We start from the raw sequence: 25206 nt of genomic DNA on the forward strand, positions 1-25206 counted from the left end.
GAGCACAGACACCATTTCACTCAAGGGCACGTTTTGAATGTGTGGGAGGGAGCCAGACCAGTTGTCTTACAATGAGAGGAACAAGCCAAATTATTCTCAGTTGGGTTCATAACAAATTTGGTTAGAGTGGGAGTCTGGAAATAAAAGAGACAGGAAATGGTAATGAAATGGAAAACATATTTTCATAAATGTGTGTAATTTTCCAAATCTCCATGTAGGCGAAGAAAACACATGGACTCTGCTGAGAAGATTCCTGGTGCTTTCCTCTGCTCATGAACAAACCTGTGAGCAGAAGTCTCATCTCCAGAGGCCCTTGGAAAGAACTGGAAAGAGATACTGAACACTTACAGGCATGTGCAGGGAGGAGCCGGGCCCAGCTGGGAACCTCTGCTTTGCAAGTGTTTAGGCAAAGCCTCAGAGGAGCTCTGGGCATTCTGTGAGAAGAGATCCAATTGCCAATGTCTTTGCTTGGAGTAGATTTTCCTTCCCAAGTTTTAGCAAGCGATGTGAAGACCATCTGACCTTGGGCTTTATATGGGCAGTCCAGGCCTTAGCAGTCTCTCATGTTTCACAAACGCAGGCTGCTTGGGCTGGCCAAGGAGTCCCAGCTCCATAGGCCCTTGACTTTCCCAGCCACCATGTTGCTTTGCTCTGGGTGCAACTGAAGCGCTTCTCCAGGGACCTGCAGACTATGGTTTATGGACCAAATATCACCAGCTGACTTGTCTAAAAATAAAGTTTTCTTAAAACACTGCCATGCCCAATCATATATGGTACTTTTATCTTATGGCAGCAGAGTTAAGTACTGGAGGGCCACAAAGCCTGGAACATTTACTATCTAGTCCTTGCAGAAAAAGGCTGCTGTCCTGTGCTTCGTTCACACCACCCTGATTGCCTTTCACTGCAGAAATTAAGCTTTCCCAAGGCTCTACTCTTTCGTTAGTTTCCCTGCTCTGTCCTTTAAAGTTCACTGCAGGCATCAGTTGCTCCAGGAAGGTTGCATTGAACCCCAGACTGAACTCAGCGCTCTTGAGGGATATAAAATTATGTGTGATTAACTTAATACCCTCAAGGACTTCACACTTCCTGATACAAAACAGGTACTCAATAATGTTGGCTGGTTCAGTATAATGAGATATGCACCACTACATCGTGCTGCCATCAAAAACGTAATTGCCAGTGGTGCAAGAACGGTCTGCTGAGAACTTTCATGGCAAATTCACTAGAGCTTCACTGTGTGTAACCTCCTGCCAGGCAAAATTAATTTTGCCAGGCCTGACTCAGACCCCATCCAAGGGAGTTTAGTCAGTGGGATTGAGGGGGCCACATTCTGATTTTTGTTTTAATTGTCAGAACCTCTCCATAGAAGCCTCTTGGGCTCCATGATAAAAACAGGCCCCAGGGCCACTGGCAGAAATATGATGTGTTCTCTCTTCCTGAATGCCAAAGGCAAGTTCTCTCTTGGGCTTCTCCCAAACAGTTATGATTTTGAGATCCTATTAGATACCACCTGCCCTAGGCACTTGGAAAGAACTGGAAAGAAGGCTCTGCCTTCATATTCTGCAAAAGAGCATTTTATTATGGGTTGCAATGCCAGAAATACAGCTAATGTGAAAAATTGATTTCATGAGACATTCCCCAAGGAAATGGCTAGGTATGGATTTCTTAGTGTAAAATAACTGAGCATTTATGTATAAATATGCATGAGCACAATTTACTGGAGTGCAAAGTGATTAGAAAAAAATGCCCTTAGCTAAATTGTTCCTCATATTCCATTGTGAAGGTTTGTTCATCTCTGTTTTAAAACCTAGTTAAATGATGGTCTAAAAGGGAACAATAAGAGAGATAAGAATTCATGGGTAGGTATAGAAAATGATCTTGGAAGAAGTCAGATACAGTGTTTTATTCTGTAATTGATTTGTGATCCAATCCTGATTATACCTTGGGATTCCGGCCTTATGACTAATTCAAATTTGGCTTCTAAAGGAACTGCAATCTTTGATATGAAATAAAATCTTCTTCTAGCAAGGAAATGAGTGTCTTCACTCCAGTTTTAAATGATTTCAGCAGGCAGGGTTTGATTTCACTGACTGCTGACTGCCAACTATGCAAGCATGAAGATCTAGAATGTGGCCCATTCCAGACTCTTTTTCCCTTCTCTTGCCCTTCTTTTTACCATTTAAGACACAATGACCCTGAGAACCAGAAGAAACTTTATAGTTTGTCTGATCCAATGCTTTCACTTACAGATGAAGGAATCAAGACTCAGAGATGAAGTGATTTGCCAGAGATCCTTAGTAAATTTCAGGGTTGAACTCATGCCTTGGCTTCTTAAATAATAACCTCTTGATGCCATTATGAACCTGACAAAAGATGGCATAAGAGTATAAAAACTATCATTGGTTAGAATTACTGATTTAAAGCAATGGGAAATTTATGATGATCAGAAGATAAATTAATTCATTGACAGTACTTCCTGCACACTTCATAAGAGAAAATTGAAAAAAAAATGTGAATTTCAATTATCCATGAAGAGTAGAGTATGGTGGTTGAACTCAAATTTGTTCTCTAACATTCATGACACTGAGTAAGCAGGAACTGTCTCCAAAATGAAAGACATTCCAAGAGACAGGGCGATCACTGATAAAATTAAATTGGTGGAACATTTTTCTCCAGTGATTTTTAAGTTCAAGCATTTCTGAACCATTTAAAGGGTGAAGGAAGCCCAGTATAATTTTGTCTTATTGTATTTCCTAATACAGCTGTGGTGTCAGGGAAAGCCATTGACTCTCATTGTTGCTCATGCATTTTTAAAAAATTGGTGGAATGTTTTAATTTTAAATATTGTTGGCAATAAACATTCTTATTAGCATTTGAAAGAAATAAGCACTTACCAATAGGTATTTCCTTTATCATCTGGCATTTCTGCAAATAACTGCAATTTTATGAAAACTCTAAGACAGTCTGCCTGACTCTCAACATGCCATATTTGAACTTGGGTGCTAGTTGATACTGGCAGATAATCCACTGAATGCAAGAGTGGCAGAGGGCAATAAGGCACACTAGCAGAGATACATGTGATTTGGGGGAGAATGAATTTTTATCCATTGTTAACTAACCCCCTAGGCCCATCAAGACTCTCTGTTCTACCGGCACCGTATCTTTTTTCTTCTTGCAATGCTGTAGAATGTTCTGAGTATAATTTATAACAAAGAGCAATGCAGATAATGGCTCATGCAAGCACCATAATGTTTAAATTATGGCAGTGAAACTTGACAGATGGAAAGGTCAGGAGTTTGTCTTGACAATTACAACAGCTATCTATGTGCTTTTGCCCCAGAATAAAACTCCCTTAATTAATATTCCTTTGGGTTTCAACAGATCTAACATTTCAGAGCACAACTGAGCCTCTGGCAACTCTTCTCTTCCTCATCTTAGTCCTCATTGTTCTTAATTATTAGAGAGTTTTAATACATTATTTCTAAGTCACATCACAGTTATTTGTATTGGGCATTGACTGAAAGTGCCATGTCCTATGCAGCGTCCTACACAAAGCATTTGTACTGATTTCTAATTTGGATTCCCTTACTAATTACCTGTCTGATTTGTCAGTCATTGGAACCCTCTGACCTCTCCATTGAAAAGTAAGAGGGTTGGATTCGATTATCTCTAAATTCCCAGCTAGTGTTCACATTCTTAAGGAGTATACACTGATGTGCTGTGCATTTCTGTTACGATTCTAAAATACTGAAAACTAGTTTAACAGAATTTTTTTTGGTGCCTGTATGAGGGATATGTGGAGAAAATTAATTAATTGCATAAAGATGAAAAAATGAATACAAAAATCCTTGGAAGAGATCTGAACTTGGGAGACAATAAGATGGAGCTTTCTGTATCAGTATTTGGAAAAGGTATTTGGAGAGGCCAGGAAGGCTTGGATTTGCTGATAGCACACAACGGAGGCACCTGCCTTCTCAGTCAAACGGTTGTCCTGTAAACGCTTTCCTTTTTCCCTGTTTTTAAATAGGTGAGAGGGTGTGAGAGGAAGTAAGAGGATGGTAATAAATTAGGAGTGGGAGAGGCCACAGTGAAGCACAATGACAATGAAGCTGTTGCCCCAGCCCCTCCACTCCGCCAGTTCTACGCAATAGGTCAAAGCAAAATACCATAACTCTGAGGCCCTGACCCTCAGAGTTATTTTAGGAGTTTGGCAGCCAATCCATAGGAAGGGTGGTCTGGTTTCCACAGATCCCACACAATAGACAGTCTTGTGTAAATAGTTCCTATGGTTTTTGCCTTGATGACAGAGTTTGACTGGGTGCTTTTTTTCAATACAGGCAGGTAAGGAATCAAGAGCTTTAAGATTCTTTGTCCTTCGTCACACAGATATCTCAACAAATTCCTCTTACATTCCCACCTTAAACACCCAAGCCAGCTGAACATATTCATCCTGTCTCCCACACAACCCACCCAAACAACACAAAACAGAACTCCCAAGACCCTGTACAAAGAAAAAATTGTCCCATGACACCACCCTGTCTCCACTTTGAATTATTCAAAACACTTTCACAGCAAGATGTTAGCTCTCTCGACTCTCTAAGCCCTGTAGACTTCAAATGGGATTCCTAGTAATGTATTCATTTTAATAAAATACCTCATTAAACAAACAATGTGTTGCACATTTGAACAGTTAAAAATGTTTTAAAAACATTTTTGCCGACAACCAGTTACAGAATGCAGGAGGGTGTCCACCTGTGATCCATCTCCAGAAAGAAGAAAACCAGGTAAATTTGGTTTAATTTGCAGCAGAAGGATTTTGACTGAATATGGAAAAGAGCTTCCTGTATAAAAGAAAACTGAAATAGCTCACTGAAGAATGTCAGTCGTTTTCTTCACCCAGAGCTCTTTAAGCAAAGAATAACTCATCCACCCACTTCTCTGCCTGGAAAGAAGAGTCATTCTGTGGGAAACTATGAATCAGCAGCCATGTTGTTGTCCCCAATGCCCTCCCTGAAGTGGGAGCTGTGTTAACCCACGCCGGACCACACACCCACACATTCACATACAGCTGGAATCTCCTGAGGCTGCTGGCAAGAGTCTTCATCTCTTGGAAAAAGTAGGAAATAAGAGTGGGTTGAGGGAGATCTTTTTTTTTTTTTTCTGGATAAAGGTCTCAGATTATTCCAGAGTCTTGCTTAGTTTAGAGTAGACAGAACTGAATCCACTGAGCAAGACGATACTTATTTGCATTAATTCATCAGGCCAAGAAAAGCTATGCAACATGCAAGGTATAATAGAGGTGACAAAAAATGTGATAACTTCCTCAAGGATCACACAGATTGTAAAAGTTACAACTAATAGTGTAAAGCAGAATATGATATGGAGTAAAGTACTAGAACTAAGGAAAGGGCTTTACAGAGGAGGGAAGAAGAAAGTAAAAAGTATGCCTCCTTGGGGCAGCTTCAGGAGTGCTATGAACAATGCTTCTTCCACATTTTTTGCCTCTTGCCTTTGGCTCTAGGTTGAAGAAAACACTTAATTTCCCATCTAGAAAAGAAGATGGCTAAATTGTTTGCATGTTTGGATCCCTCCCTGCCTCCCTCCCTCTCTCTGTTGTAATTACAGCTGTTTCTTGTGAACTTCTTGGACTCTTGAAGTGCCACGGACTGCGGTGAATTCAGACAGAGGCCATGTTAAAAAGAACTACGGTCGCTACAGGACTCGCAACCAATCAGAATGACCTTTCACCCGGGTACAGTCTGACTGGACTGGAGTCAGCATGAGCAAACCGGGAAGTGAATAGACCTTAAAGTTCACTGTGGTAACTAAGTTCAATACCACATCCTAAAAGGTCCAAGCACATTTTATTTTTAAGGCTTAAAATAACATCCAGTTCAACTTCAACATTTAGTTAACATGTAAAGACAGCTTTTTTTAAAAAAGCTGTGTAAAATTTCCATGACATGATAAGTACTGTCTTTAAGTAAAGATAAAAGGGTACATTTCTTTAATATTACATACCTAGGGACAAAATATCATTTTGTTATTAAAAACACTTATTATATTTTTTGAAATTCATGCATTGAGGACTATTTTTTAAATGTGTCAAACGGTTACTTTTTAAAATAGTCTAGACATTCTGTTTGTATAATCCATACTGTTTAATTTCTTGTACTTCACTAGAACTTTTGCAGCAGGCCACAAAAAATTTGTAAAAATATCTGGTGACAAATGTTAATATGTTATATCTAATCTTCAAATGGGAAGGTACATTAGTCATGTTTCCAAAGATACTTAGAGCGGCAAAGCTAGAAAGAATGAGTTTTTTTACTCCATTACACAATTTAATTGCCTGGATGGGTTGATTGATTTCCAAACAAATTTGCTTCTATTTTTATGATGATTCACTATTGTTTTTTAGGTTAGAATATTTTTAAAAAATAAGTTCTATGTTGTGTTATCTAATCAATTCCATTACCACACCTTATCATTCTGCCTCCTAAATATTTCTTAACAATAATAGATGCTCAGCACTATATGAGGAGGGAGCGTCTGTTTCTTTCCTTGTGTGTTTAGGGTAGCCTCATTTGCCTTCAAAAATTCGTTCTCTCCATATTTTTCCAAATATGCTACATAGCAAAGCTAAAACAGACTCCATAAGGAAAGGTAATATTTTAAAATCAGATTTTTTTTTTTTTTTTTTTTTTTAAGACAGAGTCTTGGTCTGTTGTCCAGGCTGGAGCGTAGTGGTGTAATGTTGGCTCACTGCAACCTCTGCCTCCTAGGTTCAAGCAGTTCTCCTGCCTCAGCCTCCTGAGTAGCTGGAACTACAGATGTGCACCACTACACCTGACTAATTTTTGTATTTTTAGTAGATATGGGGTTTTGCCATGTTGTCCAAGCTGGTCTTGAACTCCTGACTTCAGGTAAGCCACTCATTTTGGCTTCCCTAAGTGTTGGGATTATAGGCATGAGCCACCATGCTCCATCTACAATCAGAACTTTTTATCCTTATACAGTTTGTGATAAACATTACCAGGCTCCAAGCAAGACATGGTCATTGGGCTAAAATGTACAGCAGCAACCTTTAACTGTGGGCACATATATAAAGATATGGGTCCAGATCATAGGAAGAAACAGTGACCACTGGAAATGTCTCTCACCTCTCACCTCCTTTTATGTTTCAGTTCATCCATGCAGTCTGGCTGAGATGATGAAGAAAGCCACTGAGTGGGAAAATCTGGCATTCTTATGCATCTTATGATTTTCTTAAAATTTGTATGAATTGTCATTTCTGCAGTAGAATATGACTGCACACAACCCTTCTCAAAATAATAGAAAGGAGAGTTTGATGATAATTACTGGTTCTAATTTTTATGTTTTACTTTTATTTGTTTTTTTGAGAGAGGATCAAATTCTGTCACCCAGGCTGAAGTGCAGTGGTGTGATCTTGGCTCACTGCAACCTCTGCCTCCTGGACTCCAGCAATCCTCTCACCTCAGCCTCCTGAGTAGCTGGGACCACAGGCACACGCCACCGCACCTTGCTCATTTTTGTGTTTTTTGTAGAGACAGGGTTTTGTCATGTTGCCCAGGCTGGTCTCCAACTGCTGGACTCAAGGGATCTACCCACCTCAGCGTCCCAAAGTCCTGAGATTACAGGTGTGAGCCACCACGCCTGACCTGGTTCTAATTTTTAAAGAACTAACCCACAGTGACACATGGCTTATATTACCAATATATAGAATTTCTCTAACAAAGAGACTTGAACCTGTTCATGCATGAAAAACATTTCACAAGAAAAAAAAAGATAGGCTAAATTAGAGCAGTCCAGGGTGATACAATTAGTGTCTGACCTACCAACCAAGAAGTAGAAAATTAAGGTATTGATGGTAGAGATGTTGTAAAAGAATCTTCTGAGAGGCTGTGGCAGGGAAGGAGAAGTAAGGGAGAAGGAAGAATATAACATGAGTTTTAAGTCTGCATGACTGTCATTGCTGAAAGAATAACCAAGAATCCATGCAGTTTTTATGAGGAAAGTCTGTGAGTGTGGTTTAGACATATTGAATTTAACATAAAGGGATGAAAAGAAAACCCTAATAAGCAGGTGGAATTTCATGTTGCATCTGACATCCTGTTTTACCAGACATGAATGGCATGCCATTTCTTTATAAAAATTGGCCTCTGAAGGATCAAGGACTGAAATGTGCCAGCATTAAATCCTCAGGGGAAAGCACACACCACCAAGGCAGCCTCCCACCACCCATTTATTTTCTGAACACTGAAGACCTATTATATTCATTCTGTTCAGTTCTGCCTCCATTTAAGACAGCATGGTGCAGTACTTAATGACATTCCTGGCAATTTGAGAATTTCTGATGGTTTCCATGATGTCATCAGAAGTCATCCCACTGCCCTCTGTAACCTCTAGTTCCTTCTAACTTCCAGGAAGTCTTTGAAGCTTCCTCTGCTTGGTTTATTTTTAGAGTCCCATACTGGTATCCATTGATGCCTGAACTTGACCACACTCAATTTTGAAAGGCCCTGCATTGTAGACATTGACCTGGTCATAGTGGGGAGCTATGAGGCTGCCTGCTTTAGGCTACTTCCTCTGAATTCAGCATTGAGAAGGAATGCCTGAGATGGGAACTTGGGGGGAAGAGGCTGTGCTTGCAACCCTTGGTGTGAATGACAAGTCACATTGGTTGTGTTTAGAGTGATCTCTAATAACTCTGAAATATACAAGAATATCTTCCTCTTACTAGCCAGTGCCTGTGAAATAAGAGCTATCAACTATAATAAAAGCACATTTCAACTGGCATAGCCTCATAGCAAAGAAACCAAAGCTGGAAGTCTATAACCTGCAGAATCAGAGGTGGAAAAGGCCTTTTAGAATAGCTCTGGGAACCCTTAAAAGTCTGCAAAGAGGTTTCTTATTTTTCTTTTTTCTTTATTTTTTTTTAGTCAAATTACAAAGATTCAAGCAATGAGTGTTTCTTTGTGATTGCTCAATAATCAAACGAAAATATTGGATTCGCTGTCCTCAAGGCTAGAGTGTATTTGCCTCGTGATCCTTTCCTTCATGCTGTTTACACTGAAAATTTTCTCTCCTGTGTTGTCATCAGCACATGGGAATTTAAACTCTCCCCCTGCTCTTTATTTAACAAATTATATTGTATATCAGGAGTGACAGAGATAAGAGGTACAGACTGTCAAAGGGCAGATTTAAGGACTATTATTATTCCTATCAATTGAGAAGGGATACTTTTTTTTCTCCGTATGTTGAGTTGGGTACTAAATTTCCATTGGAATCAGAAGGAACAGGGAATTTTTTTTTATGTCAACTATAACTGGAGATCTTCACCTCCCCTTCCCCTTTTCTTTGTTCTTGAAAGATTCAGTCTTAAAGCCATTACATAGGTGTTTACATAAGAAGGGGAAAAGGAGCCTCAGTAGCCCAGAGTAGGGTGCCAAAGCTGAAACAGAGAGAGGGGCAACCTGATATGATGGTAGAAACCAAGAGGAAGGAAATCAGGTGAGGAGGTGGGTGGCCCAGTATCAGAAGTCAGAGTATAATGAGAGTGAGATGGGTGTCTCCAAAGGCAAAGGGAATTTGGAATAAGGTTTCAGAGCCCAAGCATGGAGAGGAAGCTGTCTGTATGGGATAAGACTGGGCAGCAGTGGTTGGAAATTGTGTATTTACAGAGAGATTGACCATGTAGGCAATATTAAGAATAAGGGCAGCCAGGTTTCTTAAGTGTCAGAAAAGGGAATTATAAATACAGAAAGGAGGGGAAAAAAATGAACCCTTCGTGGTGGTAGACTGAAATTAGATATATCAGGATAAACTCATAGTTTTCAGTATATAAAATAACCATAGAGGCAATTGTATGTGTATATGTGTATTCTCTACCTCCGTCCACTGAGAGGACCTAGGATCATGACACCCCAATAGCAGTCAGCACCCCTAGCACCCAGATCTTGCCTACTAGATACCACATTCCACTAAAACAAGCTGAATCTAGAGCTATTGAGTCTGAAGTATCTTATCATGCCATAAAACAAGGAAATGCTCAATGATGCGGGCATTAAAAGAACACAGAAACCAGCTTGAATAGGCTCCCATTAGCCACGTACAGACAATTTCAGCATCAAAGTAAATAATGTAAGAGTTTATAACCAAATGAATGAAGGAAGAAACAATGATTTCATGTTGATATAAATCAATGAATGCTTTGACAGTTTGAGGAAGAACAAAATATTTACATAGTTTCAAAGTACTTCCTTGCACTTATTAATTACAAAGGGGAAGAGAATAACTGTATAATAGAGAAGTCTGGGCACATACCTTCTTAATCAAATGATCGGAGTGAGGGTAGTGGGGCTAATTGTAGTTATGCATCACCCAGTAGGATGAAATGAGAAGGACACTGCATCACTTTGATGATATTCCTGCCAAAGATATATAACTTGAATATAATCACGAGGAAAATTAGATCAAAATTGAAGAAAATTCTACAAAGTACCTGGCCTGTAGTCTTCAAAGCATTAAGGTCATGAAAACGAAGAAAATACAGATTGAGGAACTGTTACAGATCAAAGGAAACTAAAGAGATATGACAACTAAATGCATCATGTGATTCTAAACTGGATTCTTTTACCATAAAGGCCACTACTGGAACAACGGGAGACACTTGGGTGGAGTCAGGTGATTAGATGGTAGTTACATGTCAAGATTAACTTCCTGAATTCAATGACTGGATGTTATTGACATAGGAGAATGTCTTTGCAGAAATAGATACTAAACCATTTGGTGATAACTTAGCACTAAGCAGCAAATTTTTTCACAAATGGTTCAGGAAAAAAGTTATTTGTACTGTACTTCTAACTGTTATAAAGATGTGAGTCTTTCACACAAGAAGAAGAAGAGAGTGGAGAACTAACTCAGCCAAGGAAAAGTTGTCTTTTGTTTATTTGCATGGCCCACAATCTCTCTCTCTCTCTCTCTCTCTCTCTCTCTCACACACACACACACACACACACACTCACAGACACACACACACACACACACACACACACACCAGTATGTTACATTAACATGAATTACTTGTATTGCTGTGCCCACTGAGAACACTTGAAAAGTACTTACTGCCAAATTTGGCCTTGGGTCTCAAGGGAGCTGATGATTTCTATGCTGTTTTATGAGCTGTCTTTAGAGAAATGTAAACATCTTTACCTTTGTTGTTTATTTCCTTGACTTCAACAAACTGAAAGAACTGAAAAAATTTAATAATGTGAAAATTAGCAACAAATGTCCAACAGTAAGAGATTACCTAAATAAATGGCTATGTCCATGCAATGAATACTATACAGTCATCAAAAATCATGTGTAGGACAAAATTTATTTTCACGAGAAATTGTACATCATATTGCAAATTCAGTGTAGCCATTTAAGAACAAATTTCATTAATATTTCAGTACTCCAGTATTTCAACAATATTCCAATACTTCCTATACCAGAAGAGTCCATACTAAAATATTTTTAGTAGCTATGTGGGGTGGTGAATCCTGGGTGAATTTTATTTCCTAATTTTTGCATATCTGAGTTTTCTAAAAAGAACATGCATTAAAGTGAAAGTTATAATAAAGCTTTTGCAGAGTAATTTTATCAATAATCACTTGGAAAAAGCTTAAATATTCAGCAAAGTCATTTGTTAAGTAAGCATTAAATGCCTGTAAGGGATCAAAGTACACAAGAAATGGAAATCATGCTCTTACTGATTTGAAGATACAACACATGCCACTTGTTCAAATACTCAAGGATCCCACTATAGGAAAATGTTCAGATACCTTGTCTTAAAATTCACATTTTTTTTTTCTTTTTTGAGACAGAGTCTTGCCCTGTCACCTAGGCTGGAGTGCAGTGGCATGATCTCAGGTCACTGCAACCTCTGCCTTCCAAGTTCAAGTGATTCTCATGCCTCAGCTTCCTGAGTAGCTGGGATTATAGACATGGGCCACCATGCCTGGCTAATTTTTGTATTTTCAGTAGAGAAGGGTTTTCACCATGCTGGCCAGGCTGGTCTTGAACTCCTGACCTCAGATGATTCACCTTCCTTGGCCTTTCAAAGTGCTGTGGTTATAGGTGTGAGCACTGCCTCTGACCCATGGTATTCTAATTTTGAAACAAGCACTGTCTAATAGATATATAATGTGAGCCACACAGGTACTATTAAATTTTCTAGTAGCCACATTAAAAAAATTTTTTTAATTATCAAATTAATTTAAAAAGAATTAATTAAATTAATTTTAATAGTGTGTTTTATTTAACCCAAAATATCCAAAGTATTGTTTTAATATTTAATTGATATAAAAATCATTCATGAAATATACCACATTTTTTTCACCTGAAGTTTTCAAATTGCAGTGTATATTTTATTCTTACAGTAAATTTTGGTTGCTCAATGACCACACGTGGAATGGCTACGGCATTGGGCAATGTGGCTCAACAGCAGACTGTGTCCCTAGTTTAACTCAAAATCAGCTTTTCCTCAAATATACCATTATATGTGTGTGTGTGTGTGTGTGAGTGTGTATATATATATATATATATATATATATATATATATATATACATTTTTTTTTTTTTTATTTGAGACAGGGTCTCCTCTGTCACTCAGACTGGAGTGCAGTGGCACCATCTCTGCTCACTGCAACTTCTGCCTCCTGGGCTCAAGTGTTCCTCCCACCTTAGCTTCCTAAGTAGCTGAATATATTAGTCTGTTCTCACGCTGCTAATAAAGACATACCCAAGACTGGGTACTTTATAAAAGAAAGAGGTTTAATGGACTCACACTTTCACATGGCTGGGGAGGCCTCACAATCATGGAGGAAGGCAAAGGAGAAGTAAAGGCACATCTTACATGGCAGCAGGAAGAGAGTTTGTGCAGGAGAACTCCTATTTATAAATCCATCAGATCTCATGAGACTTACTCATTACCATGAGAACAGTATGGGGGAAATTGACCCCATGATTCCATTATCTCCACTTTCATATTCAATTATCTCCCTGCCCTTGACAATTATCTCAGAATCTCACCTTGATTATTATAATTCAAGGTGAGTTTGGGTGGGAACACAGCCAAACCATTTCACTGGGATTACAGGCCTGCACTACCATGCTTGGCTAATTTTTGTATTTTTGTAGAGATCAGGTTTTGCCATGTTGCCCAGGATGGTCTCAAACTTGTGAGCTCAAGCAATCCTCCCACCTTGGCCTCCCAAAGTGCTGCGATTGCAGGTATGAGGCACCACACCTGGCAATATTTTTGGCCTTTACTCATGCTGTTTTTCTCAAGCTGGGATGCTTATTTACCTGTAGAAATATCACTCCTATTTCAAGGAAAAGTTCTCTTGTTGACTCCTCCAGGAGACACTTGATCCTCCAGTTGAATGCATCCCTCTCTTCTGTGAGCTGTTACATTCACCTTTGTTTGGTGTGTATTTGAGTCTACCTGGTGTTAGAATTGGTGGTTTACTTATCTTTCTCTTCATGCAGACCAGAAAAACTGGTGGCAAACAGCCTCTTATTCATATGTACTTATCATTTCTTCAGTAAATACTTTGCTCAATAAACGTTCAGTAGGAGGAATATACAATAAATCCCCCCACCTCCACCACCAACAAAAACAGACTAGGGAAAAGGAGTAGAGGTATACCTTTGTGAAACTGAGAACAAATAACCTCAGGGCTGAGGGCCTGAAGGTAGGGGAGCACTGATTGGCATCGGGACTCACTGAGGACCTGAGCCCTAGGCTCAGCCAACCCCTTAATCCCTCTTTTGTGAGCCCCCATGGAGTCTGGCACCAATTTTTTTTTTTTCTTAATATATCAACCTTTTTCCTTAGGGCAGAGGTTTAACACATTTCAACACTGTGCTTTTCTCTGTTGTCTAACAGAACAATTGAGCCAAGTCTAATCTTAAGAGAATTAGCCTGCTAGATGGAGCAAAATTGAGTTGTAAACAATCATTCCTATAAAGTATAATTTGTGAGACAGGTGATTTCCCTGTCCCTGTGACTCTATTTTTTTTTTTTTTTGAGATGGAGTCTCACTCCGTCACCCAGGCTGGAGTGCGGTGACACAATCTTGGCTCACTGCAACCTCCACCTTCCGGGTTTAAGCAATTCTCCTGCCTCAGCCTCCCAAGTAGCTGAGATTACCTGGCGAATTTTGGTATTTTTAGTAGATACAGGGTTTCATCATGTTGTCTAGGTTGGTTTCGAACTCCTGACCTCAAGTGATCTGCCCACCTTGGCTTTCCAAACTGCTGGGATTACAGGCATGAGGCGCCATGCCCAGCCCCTGTGACTCTAATTTTAAAGGTTCCAGGAGGAGCTATCCCAGTATGCTCATTGATGCCTGAAATATCTTTAATGATGCCAAGTCCATTGATGTTAAAATGCAGCTATCAGTTGGAGGACTACATTCATAGATTTTAATTCATACAAAAATGGCATGAAATAAGAATGCATGGCATTGTATAGAAAATAACACTGGATTTGAAGTCTGAAAAGTTGTTTTAATAATATCATATCATTTTCTTGATAGGCAGTTCTACATATCATTCTTTAGAATGTCAAAACCTTGAAAACAACCGTCACAAACTCCCAGTTTTAGGGTTTGTGATGAAGATAATATATCATGAGATTAAATTTTCAGGGTAAAAAGACTGCATCAGAAAGGGGCTGATCAAGCAGCTGCCTGGGGCAGGAGTGAGGGGGACCTGGAACAGCCATCTAAAAGAGAGGTTCTGCCCAGATCAAGAGAGTTGCAGAAGAATGGACCGAGCAATGAATTAAGAACCCAAGTCAAGAATTTTCAGGGCCAGTGAGTGTGAAACTTCACACTTACGACAATCAAGTGGGAACTATCCTTCCCCCATTCAACTCTCTGCCTTTGTTTCAGTCCTGAGGAGTCACAGATGGTAGCTAGCTAATCTGTAACCAGGAGAGAGAGGAAGACATTTTTTCTTTGAAATAAAGATCAAAGGGGCAGGGCACAGTGGCTCCCACCTGTAATGCCAGCACATTGGGAGGCCAAAGTGGGAGGACTGCTTGAGGTCAGGAGTTCAAGATCAGCCTGGGCAACATAGTGAGACTCTGTCTCTATAAATCTTTTTTTAAAAACTCATGACAAAATTGACATTTAATAACATATTGGACTAGACACTCTAATTTTTTAATCTTACTCAAATTTATTATGGGATATTCTTTTACTTAGGAGTAATTAAAAAAGTCATGGTACAGCCACGTGTGTATTCAGGTTCAGGGGAAGGACCCAACAATCAGTAAAGAGTCCATGTTAAGAACTCAGAAAAAAATATCATAAAGCTGTTTTTGTAACACACCTGTTGAATCCTACATGTTCACTTATTGATTGACCATCAGAAAACAAAAGCATTGGCCAGATGTGGTTCACATCTGTCAGCTCCCAGTACTTTGGGAGGCCAAGGCAGGTAGATCATTTGAGGTCAGGAGTTCAAGACCAGCCTGGCCAACATGGTGAAACCTGTTCTTTACTAAAAATACAAAATTTAGCTGGATGTGGGAGGCAGATGAAACCTGGTTTCACATGGTGAAACCTGGTCTCTACTAAAAATACAAAATTTAGCTGGATGTGGTATGCACCTGTAGGTCCAGCTACTAGGTAGGCTGAGACATGAGAATGGCTTCAACCTGGGAGGCAGAGGTTGCAGTGAGCTGAGATCATGCTACTGCACTCCAGCCTGGGTGACAAGGACGAGTAAGACTCCATCTCAAAAAAAAAAAAAAAAAAAAAAAAAAAAAAAAAAAAAAAAAAAGAAAAGAAAACAGAAGCATCAAAAGCCTTGGCACAAAGTAGATGCCAATAAATTTTTGACTAACTTAATGAATGAGTCAATTCTCTTTGACTCACTGAAACTTATTTAAAAATTGGCTATTGAAGAGGAAAATAGACCAGGAGGAAAAAAAATCCAAGGATGAGCTGTGAATGCATGAGAAAACTGGTTTATGATTCAGCCAAGGTTGTGCTGATTTTAAACTCTTTCCGGAAATTTTATATCCATGAGTCCTCTAGTGGGTAATTGCAGAGAAATGTAGTTCTTAAAGGGAAATAAAGCCTTTGGAATTCCTGATGTTAAGCATCCTATTTTTACAGGACCAGGATGAGTGTGATGCTAGACAGTGTGGTAGAAGGCTCAAACGTTAAGGAAGCCTCATTCTCAGAGCGAGACCAACATTTGCACGACCCCAGGAGTGGCTGAGAATCAGGGCCCTGAACAAGGCGGCTAACTCTGGGGGGCCTCAGGGTTGTGGCTGGGTGAGGGGACATTTGCCCAGGCCACCAGAACAGATGGAACTAAAGAGGGTTCAACCAGAGGAACTAAATCTGTTGTACTTATGAGAGGTCAGTGAGTATTTGGGGAAATGCAAGACATAGCCAGAAGGAGGATGATGGATGTTGAATTGGAAAGAAGACAAAAAGTGAAAAACAAGAGGGCGTGAGATGCATGGCCTGGGAATGTCCTGGGATCAGGACTGAAACTAGGCATACCTTTCTCATAAGAGATGGCTTCAGTTGTGTGGTTGCTTAGGCCCAAAGCAATGGAACAGAAATAAAGCAAATAGGCTCTTTATTTTTCTTTTTTCTTTTCTTTTTTTTTGAGATAGTCTTGCTCCGTTGCCCAGGCTGAAGTGCTTTGGCATGATTGTTGCTCACTGCAACCTCCGCCTCCCACGTTCAAGTGATTCTCCTGCCTAAGCCTCTCGAGTAGCTGGTATTACAAGTGTGCATCATCATGTATAGCTAATTTTTGTATTTTTATTGGAGACAGGGTTTCACTACGTTGGCCAGGCTGGTTTTGAACTCCTGACCTCAGGTCATCTACCTGCTTCAGCCTCCCAAAGTGCTGGGATTACAGGCAGGAACCACTGCACCTGGCCTGCAAATAGGCTCTTAAGGCTTCAATTTCCTCATCTGTGAGATCTAAGTAATATCTCTGTCACATGACTGTTAGGATTAAATACAGTGATCATCTCCAGTGTTTCGGTTTTATAAAGTTCCCATCATCCTAGTCACATGGAGAGAATATAGGTTATGCAGAAGTGGGAGTCACTTGTGTCCTTTTTAGAAGTTTCATGTAACATAGGGCAGGAGGTCTTAGGTCACAGACATAGGAATAAGCTCTGTGTATGTGTGTCTCTGTGTGTGTGTGTGTGTGTGTGTGCATTTGTGTCTAACTCTTAGCCAAATTAACCTCACCTTCTAATGTTGCTGGTTAAGGTTTGTGAGACTCTCCTTGCTTTTGGAGTGTTCTCCGGTTCCTCTCTGCCTCTCCTCTAAAACTGTGAGCTGCTACAGCACAGGAACTAGGGTTCCTCTCCCAGCAACCACCACCATGCAGAACACACACCAAAAAAATGCTTCCTACACATTCAGAGAATAAACAAAGAGGGGAAATCCAGCGTCTAGAAGGAGTTCCACTCAAAGGTCTAATAGTTAAACATAGGATTTTCCCTGAACCATACATTTTGATGTATTCTGAGATTATTGTAACTTTTTCCTTGCTCATCATTTTCATTTGAAAAATTGCCATTGTGTGTCTCTAAATAGACTTAGAACATCAAAATTGGGGTAACAAATTAGAAATGTTGCAGGGTCGGGGCGTGTTGGCTCACATCTGTGATCTCAGTGCTTTGGGAGGCCAAGTTGGGAGCATCCTTTGAAGCTAGGAGTTCCAGACTAGCCTGGGCAACAAAGCAAGATTCGTCTCTAAAATAAAATAAAATAAAATTAGCTGGGCATGGTGGTGCATTCCTGTAATCCAGCTACTCGGGAGGCTGAGGCAGGAGGATCACCTGAGCCCAGGAGTTCGAGACTGCAGTGAGCTATGATTGTACTACTGCACTCCAGCGTGGGTGACCAAGTGAGACTCTGTTTCTAAAAAAGAAAAAAAGAAGAATTATTGTTGACACTAAATCAGAAATGAAAGTTTGAGACCTGTTATAGACCTGGGAGAATGACGTGCAGTGGGCAGAATCAAGCTTTCGAGACTGAATCCCAGATCTGCCATTTACTAGCTATGAGACACTCAACAAATCACCTAATCCAGCTGTTCCTCAATTGCCTCAACTCTAAAATGGGAATAGTATTTGTCCCATCAAGTGGTTGAGATTAATGGAGGCCCAAGTTAGGTTTTCAGGATCACTGTGTTTAAAATAGGAAAGCTCTTCCCACCTCAGTCTCTTTTCCCATTTTATTTTACTTCACTGCGCTTATCCCCTTCTGATATACTACAATAATTCATTTATTTATTTGGTTAATTGTCTGTCTCTCTCTATTCATGGATAAGTTCCATGAGGCTAGAGATAAACCTAATTTGAGATGAGGAAGTATTTTGGGACCAAGCCTCATGGGAATTCTGCTGCCTAGATCCTGAGTCCCAGTGTCTCTACCCCACACATGAAGGACTGGGTTATGTCAGATTCCAGAGGTCACCCAGTCCTTCCAGAATTGTGGTTCTCAAAGAGTAGATCATAAATACCCCCGATATGGTCTGGCTGTGTGTCCCCACCCAAATGTCACCTTGAATTGTAATAATCCCCATATGTTTTGGGAGGGACCCAGGGGAAGGGAACCGAATCATGGCAGCAGGGGTCAGCGGGTTTCCCATGCTGTTCTCATGACGGTGAATAAGTCTCACGAGATCTGGTGATTTTATAAAGGGGAGTTCTGCTGCATAGCCTCTTGTCTGCCCCAATGTAAGATGTGACTTTGCTCCTCCTTCACTTTAAACCATGATTGTGAAGCCTCCCCAGCCACGTAAAACTGTGAGTCCATTAAACCTCTTTCCTTTATAAATTACCCAATCTCAGGTGTGACTTTATTAGCAGCATGAGAACAGACTAAGACACCTCCCTACCACCACCAGGGATCTTCACAATTGTTTCAGTGGCTCTACGAAGTCAAAACTATCTCTGTAATAATATGAAGGTCTTATTTGCCTTTTCACTGTATTAACATCTGTATGGATGAGACAAATGCAATGGTGGGTAGAACTCTTGGAGCATTGGTATGAAACATGACAGTGGCAGCTAATTGTAGTAAGATTTATTTTCTTTACAACTGTACATGTATAGTCACAATGAAATGAAATGGGGCTGGGAGCAGTAGCTCAAGCCTGTAATCCCAGAACTTTGGGACCCCAAGGCAGGCAGATGACTTGAGGTCAGGAGTTCCAGACCAGCCTGGCCAACATGGTGAAACCCCATCTCTACTAAAAATACAAAAGTTAGCCAGGTGTGGTGGTGGGTGCCTGTAATCCCAATTACTCGGAAGGCTGAGGCTGCAGAATCGCTTGAACCCTGGAGGCAGAGGTTGTGGTGAGCCAAGATTGCACCACTGGACTCCAGCCTGGGTGACTGAGCAAGACCCTGTCTCAAAAAGAAGAAAAGAAACCAAATGAAATAAAACAAAATCCCAGTTTTACTTAGGAATGTTTTTGAGGCCAGGCACAGTGGCTCATGTCTGTAATCCCAGCACATTGGAAGGCTGAGGTGGGTGGACCACAAGGTCAGGAGTTTGAGACCAGCCTGGCCAACATAGTGAAACCCCATCTCTACTAAAAATACAAAAATTAGCTGAGAATGGTGGTGGGCACCTGTACAACTATGCAGGAGGATGAGGCAGGAGAATCGCTTGAACTTGGGAGGTGAAGATTGCAGTGAGCTGAGACCATGCCACTGTACTCCAGCCTGGGCAACAAGAACAAGACTTCGTCTCAAAAAAAAAAATAAAGAAAGAAAGAAAAGAAAAAGAGAATGCCTTTAATAAAGCCATAAAAATGATTACCTTTAACGATCTTGACCCTATGGTATATGTATTTTTAATACTCTCCATGACACAATAGGAAGCACAGATGAAGTGCGTCAGTGCACCCCTAAGTATAACACTTGACTTTAGGGAAAGCTGTACAATTGAGTTGTGAGCCTAACAGGCTGCTTTTTTTAGAACACTATTTTGCACTAAAAAAAAATGACTGGCAGGCAAACTATAGTTATTCAGACTTGGGTATCTGGCAGACATATTCTGAAAAACAAAAGAAATGAACTTGTCACTCCAAGGAAAACTGACAGTATTTGCTGCCACATTTGACCTTTCAAGAGAAAAGTTGAATTTTAGAAAACTTGGATCTGCTATCTTGAGCTTAACCATGTCTAAATACTTCCAATATTTGAAGACTTTTCTGCAGTGATCATTGGCAATATTAACAATTGTGACTTTTTGTCAGGCGTGGTGGCTCATTCCTGTAATTCCAGCACTTTGGGAGGCCAAGATGGGTGTGGATTGCTTAAGGTCTGAGGTTGGAAAACAGCCTGGGCAACATGGTAAAACCCAATCTCCACAAAAAAAAAAAAAAAAAAAAAAAAAAAATTAGCCAGGGGTGGTGGCACACATCTGTAGTTCCAGCTACTTAGGAAGCTGAGGTGGGAAGACTGCTTGAGCCCAAAAGGTCGAGACTGCAGTGAGCTGTGATCATACCACTGCACTCTAGCCTGGGCAACAGAGTAAGACTCCCGGGAGTCTCAGAAAACAAAACAAACCAAAACCCATTGTGACTTTCAGGTAATAGAAAATAAAATGTGCTACCATTATGAATGCTGTGATGGACAGCATGTTTTCAGATGACCAATATGGAAGGCTACAGAATCATGCATAGGTAAAAGACACACTCAAAGTGCAAAAGAGACCTTTAAAAAATATATTTTTAAAGATTTAAAAGCAATTTTAATGTAACAAAGCATGGAATCTTCACTGGTATGGTTTCAGATTCTGCATTCAATATTTCTTCAAAAACAAATACCTCAAATTATCTGAAGAGGCTACTTAAATACTCCTTCCTGGCCAGGCACTGTGGCTCACACCTGTAATCCCAGCACTTTGGGAGGCCAAGGTGGTGGATCACTTGAGGTCAGGAGTTCGAGACCAGCCTGGCCAACATGGTGAAACCCCGTCTCTACTAAAAATACAAAAAAATTACCTAGGCATGGTGGTGTTCACATGTATTCCCTGCTACTCGGGAGACTGAGGTAGGAGAATTGCTTGAATTGAGAAGGCAGAGGTTGCAATAAGCTGAGATCATGTCACTGCATTCCAGCCTGGGCAACAGAGAGACTCCATCTCAAAACAAATAAATAAATAAATAAATAAATAATAAACAAATACTAAATACACCTTTCTTTTCTTAATGACATATTTGTGGGAGGCCACATTTTCTTTGTATTCTTTAATCTAAACAACATCACAGCAGATGGAAAGCAGGAGCAGCAGTGAAAATCCAGCTGCCTTCCCTTAAACCAAACATTAACGAGACTTGCAAAAGTGTGCAGGACCACTCTTCTGTTTTCTTTAGAAAATATAGTTTTTAAAATAAAATATTTATGTTATCATGAAATGGATTTCTTATTCTCAATGGATAAATATTTTTAGAATTCTGTTGTGATTTCTAATATGGCAAATACTGATAAATATAGAGCACATAAACGAAACCTTTTTCGGGTCCTCAATCATTTTTAAGAATGTAAAGGGGTCCTGAGACTGAAATGTTTGCAAAGTGCTGTTCCAGAGTATTTTAGAATTCTAGAGTATGTGGAACATGGTAGGGAAGAAAAAACATGATCTTTGAGACAAATTGCTATTTTTCCATTGTGGATTTTCCATTTGCTAGCTGTTGAATTTTGGCTGTTTAACCTCTCTGAGCCTCAGTTTTATCATGCATTGAAGTGAGCATAGTGCAGGCTTCCTCTCCATTTTTTTAATTTATCTTTTTATTTTAGATAACAATTTCTAAGAAGCTTGAAATGCCGTAGACAACTTGCAAAGGTTGATGATTTCCTTTCTTCTTTTTCGTCATTAGACCTAAACACACAGTGCCAAGGTCACTCAGCGAGCCCTGAGTGGTTGCCTCCACTAAGAGTGGACCAAAGACAACCAAATTAAAACACAAAAACAGGCCAGGCGTGAGGTGGCTCACTCTTGTAATTCTAGCACTTTGGGAGGCCAACATGAGAGAATTAAATAAGGCCAGGAGTTCAATACCAGCCCGGGCAACATAGTGAAATATTTTTATTTTTACAAAAAATTAAGAAGTAGCCAGTTGTGGGGAAGCACACCTGTTGTCCTCCTGCCCAAAGGAGGAGGATCACTTGAGCCCAGGGATTTGAGGCTGCAGTGAGCTATGACTGCACCACCTTACCTCATCCTGGATGGCAGAGTGAGACCCCATCTCTAAAAAACAAAACAAAACAAAACAAAACAACATTCACAGAGGTGCCCACACCATGGAGGTACCTGCTCCACAGAGCACCCACTGATGGTTTACTGAGATCACCTTCACAACTTGTTCCCAGGTGGGGAACAGCCTCAGCCTATTTTTTGAATGGGATGATCTACTGTGCTTGAGACTCTGTCCCTACTTGACCTGGTCTTCCACCTACCTGAGTTCACCTTCTGGACATGACCTTAGATCTGACTGCTCCAAGCTGCAACAACTTTGTTCACAGGTCCCACGTTATGCCAGACTCGCCAGTGATGTAGAATGGAACATTTCTTCCCTGCTAGAATCAAGGCTGAATCCACTCCATAGAGGACCCTCTCCTGAAAGTCACCCAGGGTGAGAACTCAGTCTTCTCCCTGGCCTTTGTTTCAACATTGCTCTTTAGTGCTGAGAGAGTAAGATGTGTCATAGATTTGCTGCTGGACATTCACAGGAGCAGAAGCAAAGGCTTCCTGGAAAAGCTGATGCTTAAGAGGAGTCAAGTTCTTCTGCCTCCATTCAGGATCCCACTAGGATGGCATCATGTACATAATTTTGAGGTTGTCTTGCAGAAAGCTGGATGGATTTTTGAGTACCTTCTGGATCCTCTTTGATCTACAGGACCATTTCTATTTTCATAGTCCAAAGGAATGTTCAGATGCATTCGCTTTTAAACTCTGAGTCAGGATTCCCTGGAAATTCTTTTCCATCGCCTCAATGCTAATCTGGATTCCAGACATTTTTATATCTGATCAAAGGAAGCAAATAGCTGCCCTGGGAATATTTTAGCATGTCTGCTTATTCACTGTGGAAGTCAATGAGCATTTGTTCGGCAAAATGCAGAGGGCACAAGCATAGGAATCAGAGGAGTGAGGAAGAAAAATGAGTTATTGAAAAGGGAAGGAGGGAAAAGGCCAAAGGGATGTCCGTTAATCAAGAGTGAGGAATGTAGCCAAGAATTATAACTGATTTTTAAAATTTTACTCTGTTGGTGAATTTTTGCCCATCTCCTATCTTCTGGCAGCTCTTACTAATCAAAGTACACATGACCTTGGTAGTTTGTCTTTTGGCATCTTTCCAAAATTGGACAATTGCCAGTGCAAAGCTGTCAGGAAGGGTGTTTCTGTGAAATGAGAAGCAAACCTTCTAGCTGCAAAGTCTTACTGCCATCCTGCTTCCCATCCACCTCTATGATCACTTGACTTTGTATGCTTTGGCCATCTCATGTTTGAAACTGGAATCACATTTAGCCTGTCCTTTGCTGTCAACGCTAGTAAGTATGCTCATCCAAAATCAGCTATTGGCCAGGCGCGATGTCTCATGCCTGTAATCCCAGCACCTTGGGAGGCCAAGGCTGGCGGATCACTTGAGGTCAGGAGTTTGAGACCAGCCTGGCTAACACGGCAAAACTCTGTTGCCGCTAAAAATACAAAAATTAGCTGAGCATGGTAGCATATGCCTGTAATGTCAGCTGCTAGGGAGGCTGAGGCAGGAGAATTGCTGGAACCCAGGGGGCAGAGGCTGCAGTGAGCCAAGATTGAGCCACTACACTCTAACCTGAGCGACAGAGCGAGACTCAACTAAAACAAACAAAGAAAAGTCAGCCATTGCCATTTTTCTGTTGAGAGCATACAGCATGACGGTTTAGAAAATTTTGTTCTGCAGTCTCAGCATAAGAAACCTGGCAGACCCAGACACTATGCTAAGACCCCTCCCTGCCTGCTGAGCTTTTTTCATCTTCTTTCTTTCTTTTTTTTTTTTTTTTTTTTTAGGCAGAGTCTCACTCTGTCTCCAGGCTGGAGTGCAATGGCACAATCACAGTTCACCGCAACCTCTGCCTCCCGGGTTCAAGCGATTCTCCTGACTCAGTCTCCTGAGTAGCTGGGACTACAGGCACATGCCACCACGCCCAGCTAATTTTTGTGTTTTTAGTAGAGACTGTGTTGGCCATGATGGTCTCGATCTGTTGACCTTGTGATCTGCCCTCCTCCACCTCCCAAAGTGCTGGAATTACAGGCATGAGCCACTGCACCCGGCCACCTGCTGAGCTTCTATCTCAGCCTCCTGCACTGGCTGGTAGCTGCCAAATCATAAAGAATTGTCCCTCTGCTGACTTCCTCCCAAGAGTACCCCTCTAAATGGAGGGCATCTTAATCCAGCTCCTTGCTGTGTCAGAAACCTAGGTGGCATTATAGATTCTTAGAACACTGTTATCGCCCAGCACCTAGCATGGTGCCTACAACATTGTAAGCTAACTTGCTCACTCTCTCTCTCTGTCTCTCTCCACACACACACACTTTTAAAACTCTGTCTCCCTTAAGACTTTTGCAAGACCTTGCTGTCTCTCTCCCCATTTTGTTTCATATTTCCACCCTCTCTGTCCTGACTGCACAGTGAAAATGTAGTTTTATATCCAGCCCCATTTTTCTCTGCCTGTGTTGTTTTCTTTTCAAAGCCAGCTATCTCCTGAGCACTGGTTTGGGGTTTGTGTGCACTCTTATCTACAGAAAACAGATTCTCCTGCTTTTGGACAAAGCTAATTCTCAGGAATCTGGGGCTCCATAGAAAAGAGTTTTTTCATGTCTCATGAGCTCCTGGAATTTTGCCAAATGTTACTTAAACTTTACCAAATAAAATACTTAATTTCTCATTTAAGAAAGACATCGCCCCTCCATTACAGGTGCTTCATGCCTGCAATCCCAATGCATTGGGAAGTTGAGGTGAGAGGATCTTTGGAGCCCAGGAGTTTGAGGCCACAGTGAGCTGGGATTGCACCACTACCCTCCAGCCTGGGCAACAGAGTGGGGCTTTGTTTTTATTTATTAATTTTTATTTTTTATTTTTTGAGCC

This window comes from Saimiri boliviensis, chromosome 13, assembly GCF_048565385.1.
Source record: "Saimiri boliviensis isolate mSaiBol1 chromosome 13, mSaiBol1.pri, whole genome shotgun sequence".
Classification (NCBI taxonomy): Eukaryota; Metazoa; Chordata; class Mammalia; order Primates; family Cebidae; genus Saimiri; species Saimiri boliviensis.